Here is a 7,324-nt window from a genome sequence, read left to right as displayed (position 1 = left end):
GGATGATGAAGGGGGGGGGTGTGGGATGATTACAAGGGGATGATGAAGGGGGGATGTGTGGGATGATAAGGGGATGATGAAGGGGGGATGTGCGGGATGATAAGGGGATGATGAAGGGGGGATGTGTGGGATGATAAGGGGATGATGAAGGGGGGATGTGCGGGATGATAAGGGGATGATGAAGGGGGGATGTGTGGGATGATGACAAGGGGATGATGAAGGGGGATGTGTGGGATGATAAGGGGATGATGAAGGGGGGATGTGTGGGATGATGACAAGGGGATGATGATGAGGATGTTAATGATGGGTCTGGATGATGACAGGGGGGGGATGAGGTATTTCCCACCCTAGGCTTATACTCGAGTCAATAACTTTTCCTGGGATTTTGGGTTGAAATTAGGGGTCTCGGCTTATACTCGGGTCGGCTTATACTCGAGTATATACGGTAAATTAAAATTTCCTGTGCCCCCAAAGGAGATATTCTGTGGATTTTTATTATGTATCCATTGTAAATCTTCTGGGCCTGGCCTTCTTCCACATCTTGGAGCAAGACTCGTCACACTGCGCTCAGCTTATCACCAGCCGCAGCAATGTCCAACCTCAGCCGGTGATATGCTGAGTACAGTGTCATGTAACTGGCCCGGTCAGCAGGAAGAAGGCGGGGCCCAGGCCTGTTACATGACACTGCGCTTAGCATATCACCAACTGAGACAGGACATCGCTGTGGCAGACGATAAGCTTAAGGTTCCAAGAAGCGGAAGAAGATTGGGCCCATAGATGTCCAGTGATAAGAAATTTATATGGGGCCAAGGCTGTGCTAGAGAGAGTTTTATACACAGCATGTCAGCTGGTGGAAACATGCCCCTCTATTAATCTCTATGGGAGAGGACGAGACACGTGGACACTGTGTCTCCGCCTCACCCTTAGAGATGAATAGAGGGGGCATGTTTCCACCAGCTGACGTGCTGTGTGCAAAGAGTCACGTACAGGAGCAGAATTGGGGCCTGTATTGGAGATCGCGGGGGAAACAAGCAGTCGGACCCCCGTGATCAGACATTTATTTTTTACCACCGGACATCTTCTATAAGCCCAAAATGTGCCGAGTAAGGGGTAAATATTGAATTCACACAAAAGCCTATTAAAAGGAACCACTCAGCAGATTTTAGCATTTATAACTGGCAACGCATCATATATACTAAAATCATTATCCTCACTATCCCCGGGGGAAGTTTGAGCCCCCAGAGATGGTGAAGATATTAAGTTATAAAGTCCCCACGGCAGCCCGGCAAGTAGTCCCTTCGGTGGGGACTTACACTTTCCAGCTCCGTTCGCTGTGGCCCCGCTGGCTTGAATTACAGCTCGCATCACTGCTCTGCTCCCTAAGCAGACGGAGCAGAACGCTGACGCGAGCTGTAATTCAAGCTGTCGGGGCCACGGCTGCAGCAAACGGAGCTAGTAAGTATAAGTCCCCGCCCAGGGGACAACTTGCCGGGTGGGGGACTTTATAACTTAAAGGAGAACTCCAGAATATAAAAATTGTCCTCCATACTGCTAGCAGAAAAAAAATAAATAGGGCCTCTGGTAACCGGCTCCGGTCTTCGCCACGATCCTCTTCCTGGTTGCCGGTGGTCGGCGAGTCATACTGCGCTCAGCCAATCACCGGCCGCAGTGAAGTCCCGACTCGGCCGGCGATAGGCTGAGCGGAAGTGAGAACGCTTCAAGACACAAAATTCTTCACTACATCGGCACCTGCTGCCGGGGCAGAAAACATCACTGCTGCTAAGCCTATCGCTGGCCGAGCTGGGACTTCACTGCAGCCGGTGATTGGCTGAGCGCAGTATGACTCGCTGACCACCGGCAACCAGAAAGAGGATCGCGGCGGAGACCGGAGACGGTTACCGGAGGCCCCAGGGGAGCGAAGGAAGGTATGTACATGTCACGGATCGGCAGGCTGGAGGTGGATCCTCTGTGTCAGAGAGGGTTTGGCGAGGACCGTGTCGGTGGACCGGTTCTAAGTAGCTACTGGTTTTCACCAGAGCCCGCCGCAAAGCGGGATGGTCTTGCAGCGGCGGTAGCAACCAGGTCGTATCCACCGGCAACGGCTCAACCTCTCTGACTGCTGAGATAGGCATGGTACAAGGGATAAGGCAAAAGCAAGGTCGGACGTAGCAGAAGGTCAGGGCAGGCAGCAAGGATCGTAGTCAGGGGCAACGGCAGGAGGTCTGGAACACGGGCTAGGAACACACAAGGGAACGCTTTCATTAGGCACAAGGGCAACAAGATCCGGCAAGGGAGTGCAGGGGAAGTGAGGTATAAGTAGGGAGTGCACAGGTGGAAACTAATCAAGGTAATTGGGAAGATTGGACCAGGCACCATCATTGGTGCACTGGCCCTTTAAATCTAGAGAGCTGGCGCGCGCGCGCCCTAGAGAGCGGAGCCGCGCGCGCCAGAGCATGACAGCCGGGGACCGGGACAGGTAAGTGACTTGGGACGCGATTCGCAAGCGGGCGCGTCCTGCTGTGCGAATCGCATCCCCGACGGCCATGACAGTGCAGCGCTCCCGGTCAGCGGGACCGACCGGTGCGCTGCAGGGAGAGAGACGCCGTGAGCGCTCCGGGGAGGAGCGGGGACCCGGAGCGCTCGGCGTAACAGTACCCCCCCCCCCTTGGGTCTCCCCCTCTTCTTGGAGCCTGAGAACCTGAGGATAAGACTTTTGTCCAGGATGATGTCCTCAGGTTCCCAAGATCTCTCCTCTGAGCACTCAACTCCAAAGGGTCCAAGATAACGTTGTCCAAGATTAAAACTGGGGACACGGAAGCGGATATACTTGGTGGAGAGCCACACAAAAACAGGGGGGGGTTCTTCTTTTTCCTTCGGCAAGCTTCTTCACCCGGGATGAGGCTAGTATGAGGGATTTAAGAGTCTTTTCCCAGATGGTGGCGAAGCCCCGGAAAACCTCAACAGCGGGCACACAAGAAGGCGTGGGGGTGGGGAGGGAGGGAAGAGGGTCAAGCCCGGCACGGGGCAGAGTGTCAACAGGACGGGAGCCGTGAGGAGGAGACACAGCATAGTCCAGACAGGCCTTGGGGAGGCCAGGTAAAGGGGGAGACACAGAGGCTTGACTGACGGGACTGGGAGCAGAGGTGAGGCACTTCCTGTGGCAAGAAGCACCCCAGCTCCCGATCTCCCAGGTGGTCCAGACAAGGGCAGAAGATGGGGGTTGGAGCCATGGCAGACCGAGGAGGACTTCAGAGGAGCATTTGGGCAAAACAAAAAGTTCCATGCTGAAGAGCAGGGGTTCTGTGCGGTAACGCACAGTGCAGTGTAGAAGTAAATATTCTTTCTTCCTGCGGCGAGTCCTCTCTTCAGGGGTCAGGCGGGACCGATCCACTTGCATAGCCTCCTCGGCGGGAGGCACAGGGGTGGATTGCAATGGATACAGTAAGAGAGGTGCTCCGGGCGGTGTGGCACATGGCAGGGCCTTCCCAGGCAGGAGACCACGGCAGAGTCTAGAGTCCCCATCAAATTTGTCCGGCAGGGACAAGCAGGGGTTAGGAGCGGCCGGTCGCTGCGGAGGAGTTGCAGGAGCCGGCGGAGGAGATGGTTGTTGCTGTTGCAGCTGCTGTGTCTGAGACTGAAGTTGCTGTATCTGCGGCAGCAGCTGCTGTATTTGTGACTGAAGTTGCTGTGTCACGGTGGTCAAGTATGCCAGCTGGTGATTTCGTTGGGTGATCATTAGGGATTGCTGGGCGATCACCGTGGAAATGTCGGCAAGACTTGACAGCGGCACCTCAGCGGAATCCATGGCCGGATCTACTGTCACGGATCGGCAGGCTGGAGGTGGATCCTCTGTGTCAGAGAGGGTTTGGCGAGGACCGTGTCGGTGGACCGGTTCTAAGTAGCTACTGGTTTTCACCAGAGCCCGCCGCAAAGCGGGATGGTCTTGCAGCGGCGGTAGCAACCAGGTCGTATCCACCGGCAACGGCTCAACCTCTCTGACTGCTGAGATAGGCATGGTACAAGGGATAAGGCAAAAGCAAGGTCGGACGTAGCAGAAGGTCAGGGCAGGCAGCAAGGATCGTAGTCAGGGGCAACGGCAGGAGGTCTGGAACACGGGCTAGGAACACACAAGGGAACGCTTTCACTAGGCACAAGGGCAACAAGATCCGGCAAGGGAGTGCAGGGGAAGTGAGGTATAAGTAGGGAGTGCACAGGTGGAAACTAATCAAGGTAATTGGTAAGATTGGACCAGGCACCATCATTGGTGCACTGGCCCTTTAAATCTAGAGAGCTGGCGCGCGCGCGCCCTAGAGAGCGGAGCCGCGCGCGCCAGAGCATGACAGCCTGGGACCGGGACAGGTAAGTGACTTGGGACGCGATTCGCAAGCGGGCGCGTCCCGCTGTGCGAATCGCATCCCCGACGGCCATGACAGTGCAGCGCTCCCGGTCAGCGGGACCGACCGGGGTGCTGCAGGGAGAGAGACGCCGTGAGCGCTCCGGGGAGGAGCGGGGACCCGGAGCGCTCGGCGTAACAGTACATCTTTATTTATTTTTTACTGCCGGCAGTATGGGGGACAATATTTATATTCTGGAGTTCTCCTTTAATATCTTCACCATCCCTGGGGGCACAAACATCCCCCAGGGATTGTGAGGATAATGATTTTAGCATATATAACCGCATTGCCAAGTGTTATATATCCTAAAATATGCTGATTCATTCCCTTTAACCACTTAAGGACCAAGGACGTACCGGTACGTCCTGAGTCCTTTCCCTTTCTATAACGCGGGGCCACTACATAGCGGTTCGGGCCCGGCCTATAACAACTGCCGGGACCCGTGGCTAATAGCGCGCGGCAATGATCGCAGTGCCGCGCACTATTAACCCTTTAGACGTGGTGTTCAAAGTTGAACGCTGCGTCTAAAGTGAAAGTAAATAACTGCCGGTTAGCTCAGGGGGCTGTTCGGGATGTCCGCAGCGAAATCATGGCATCCCGAACCGCTGTGGGACACGAGGAGGGTCTCCCTACCTTGCCTGCTGGTGTCCGATCGCCGAATGATTGCTCAGTGGCTGAGATCCAGGCATGAGCAGTCAAGCGGCAGAATTATTGATCACTGGTTTCCTATGAGAAACCAGTGATCAATGATAAAGATCAGTGTGTGCAGTGTTATAGGTCCCTATGGGAGCTATAACACTGCAAAAAAAAAGTGAAAAAAAAAAAAGTGAATAAAGATCATTTAACACCTCCCCTAATAAAAGTTTGAATCACCCCCTTTTCCCATAAAAAAAAGGTGTAAATAAAAATAAACATATGTGGTATCGCCGCGTGCAGAAATTTCCAAATTATAAAAATATATAATTAATTAAACTGCAGTCAAAATCCAAAATAGTGTATTTTGGGTCACTTTTTATGTCATGAAAAAATTTATAAAAAGCGATCAACAAGTCCGATCCACACAAAAAAGGGTACCGCTAAAAACTTAAGATCACGGCGCAAAAATGAGCCCTCATACTGCCCCATATGCGGAAAAATAAAAAAGTTATAGGGGTCAGAAGATGACAATTTTAAACGTATAAATTTTCCTGCATGTAGTTATGATTTTTTCAGAAGTACAACAAAATCAAACCGATATAAGTAGGGTATCATTTTAATCGTATGGACCTACAGAATAAAAGAGAAAGTGTCATTTTTACCGAAAAATGTACTATGTAGAAACGGAAGCCCCCAAAAGTTACAAAATGGCGTTTTTTTCAATTTTGTCTCAATGATTTTTTTTTTTTCCGTTTCGCCGTAGATTTTTGGGTAAAATCACGGATGTCATTACAAAGAAGAATTGGTGGCGCAAAAGATTTTTAGGTGCAAAATTGAAAGAGTTATTTTTTTTTTAAAGGAGTACTCTAGTGCAGAGTATTCCTGCTCGGGCTGCAAAAAAAAATGAAAATAAACCATCTCTCACCTTCCTGGGTTCCCCCAGAGCGCCACTACAGCTGATGGGTCCTCCGGTCCATCCTCTTCATACTTCTGTGTGTAACCAAGAGTCACATGGCGCTCAGCCTATCGCCGGCCGAGGCTTCGTTACACACGGAAGTATGAAGAGGATGGACCAGAGGACCGATCAGCTGTAGTGGCGCTCTGCGGGAACCCTGGAAGGTGAGAGATGGTTTATTTTCATTTTTTTTTGCAGCCCGGGCAGGACGGAGCAGGAATACTCTGCACCAGAGTACTCCTTTAAGGTAAGGAGGAAAAAATGAAAGTGCAAAAACGGAAAAACCCCTGGTCCTTAAGGGGTTAAGAAATGGCTAGAAATTCCCACCAAGAAAAAGCTGCTCAGAACTTTTTACAACCTGTGTCCCCTAAGTAAACAGAGGGGAATCATGCAAGTGTAAAGCAATACAGTGACCCCTCGACCTACGATGGCCCCGACATACGATAATTTCAACATGCGATCACTCTCAGAGGCCATCACATGTAGAAGGCAGCATCAACATACGATGCTTTTTTATGTCGGGGCCATCGCATAAACGGCTATCCGGCAGCGCAGACTGCTTCAGCTGCCGCCGGATAGCCGTTTACGGTGCCCCGTGAGCTCCGGTGATGTCTCTTACCTGTCCTCATGGCTCCGACGCGTCCTCTTCAGGATCCCCTCCATCGTCATCGCTCTCCATCGACATCATCACGTCGCTGCGCACGCCGTCCCGTCATCCAATAGGAGCGGCGTGCGTAGTGATGTGATGGCGGCGATGGAGAGTGCGGATGCCGGGGAAGCAGAGGCCTTGCCGGAGTGTCGGGGTCACCTCGAGGACGCGGCGACAGCGATGGACGGCGACATCCCGGGCAGCGGTGATGGTCCGGAGTGGCGGGGACAGGTGAGTACAACTTCCTCTAACAGTGGTCTACAACCTGCTGACCTCCAGATGTTGCAAAACTACAACACCCAGCATGCCCTGACAGCCAACGGCTGTCCGGGCATGCTGGGTGTTGTAGTTTTGCAACATCTGGAGGTCCGCAGGTTGTAGACCACTGTCCTATACTTTACATTGCACGGATCCCTCAACATACAATGGTTTCAACAAACAATGGTCCGTTTGGAACGGATTACCATCGTATGTTGAGGGACCACTGTATATTCCACACTAATAAAAACCCAACACTTACAAATAAGGGCCAAGTATTTGGGCGGGTGGAGTAAGAGCACAAGGTCTGAGGATTAGTGCCCCTCGGGTCCTGGATGGAGGTGTCGCTATACGGCAGAAAATTCGAAAGTTCCCAGTGTCACAAGATGTCACAAAGGACGGTTTACTTACTCTGGGCTGTAACAGTGCATC

Source organism: Hyla sarda, chromosome 9 (genome assembly GCF_029499605.1).
Source record: "Hyla sarda isolate aHylSar1 chromosome 9, aHylSar1.hap1, whole genome shotgun sequence".
NCBI lineage: Eukaryota > Metazoa > Chordata > Amphibia > Anura > Hylidae > Hyla > Hyla sarda.
Note: the sequence above shows the minus strand (reverse complement) of the source record.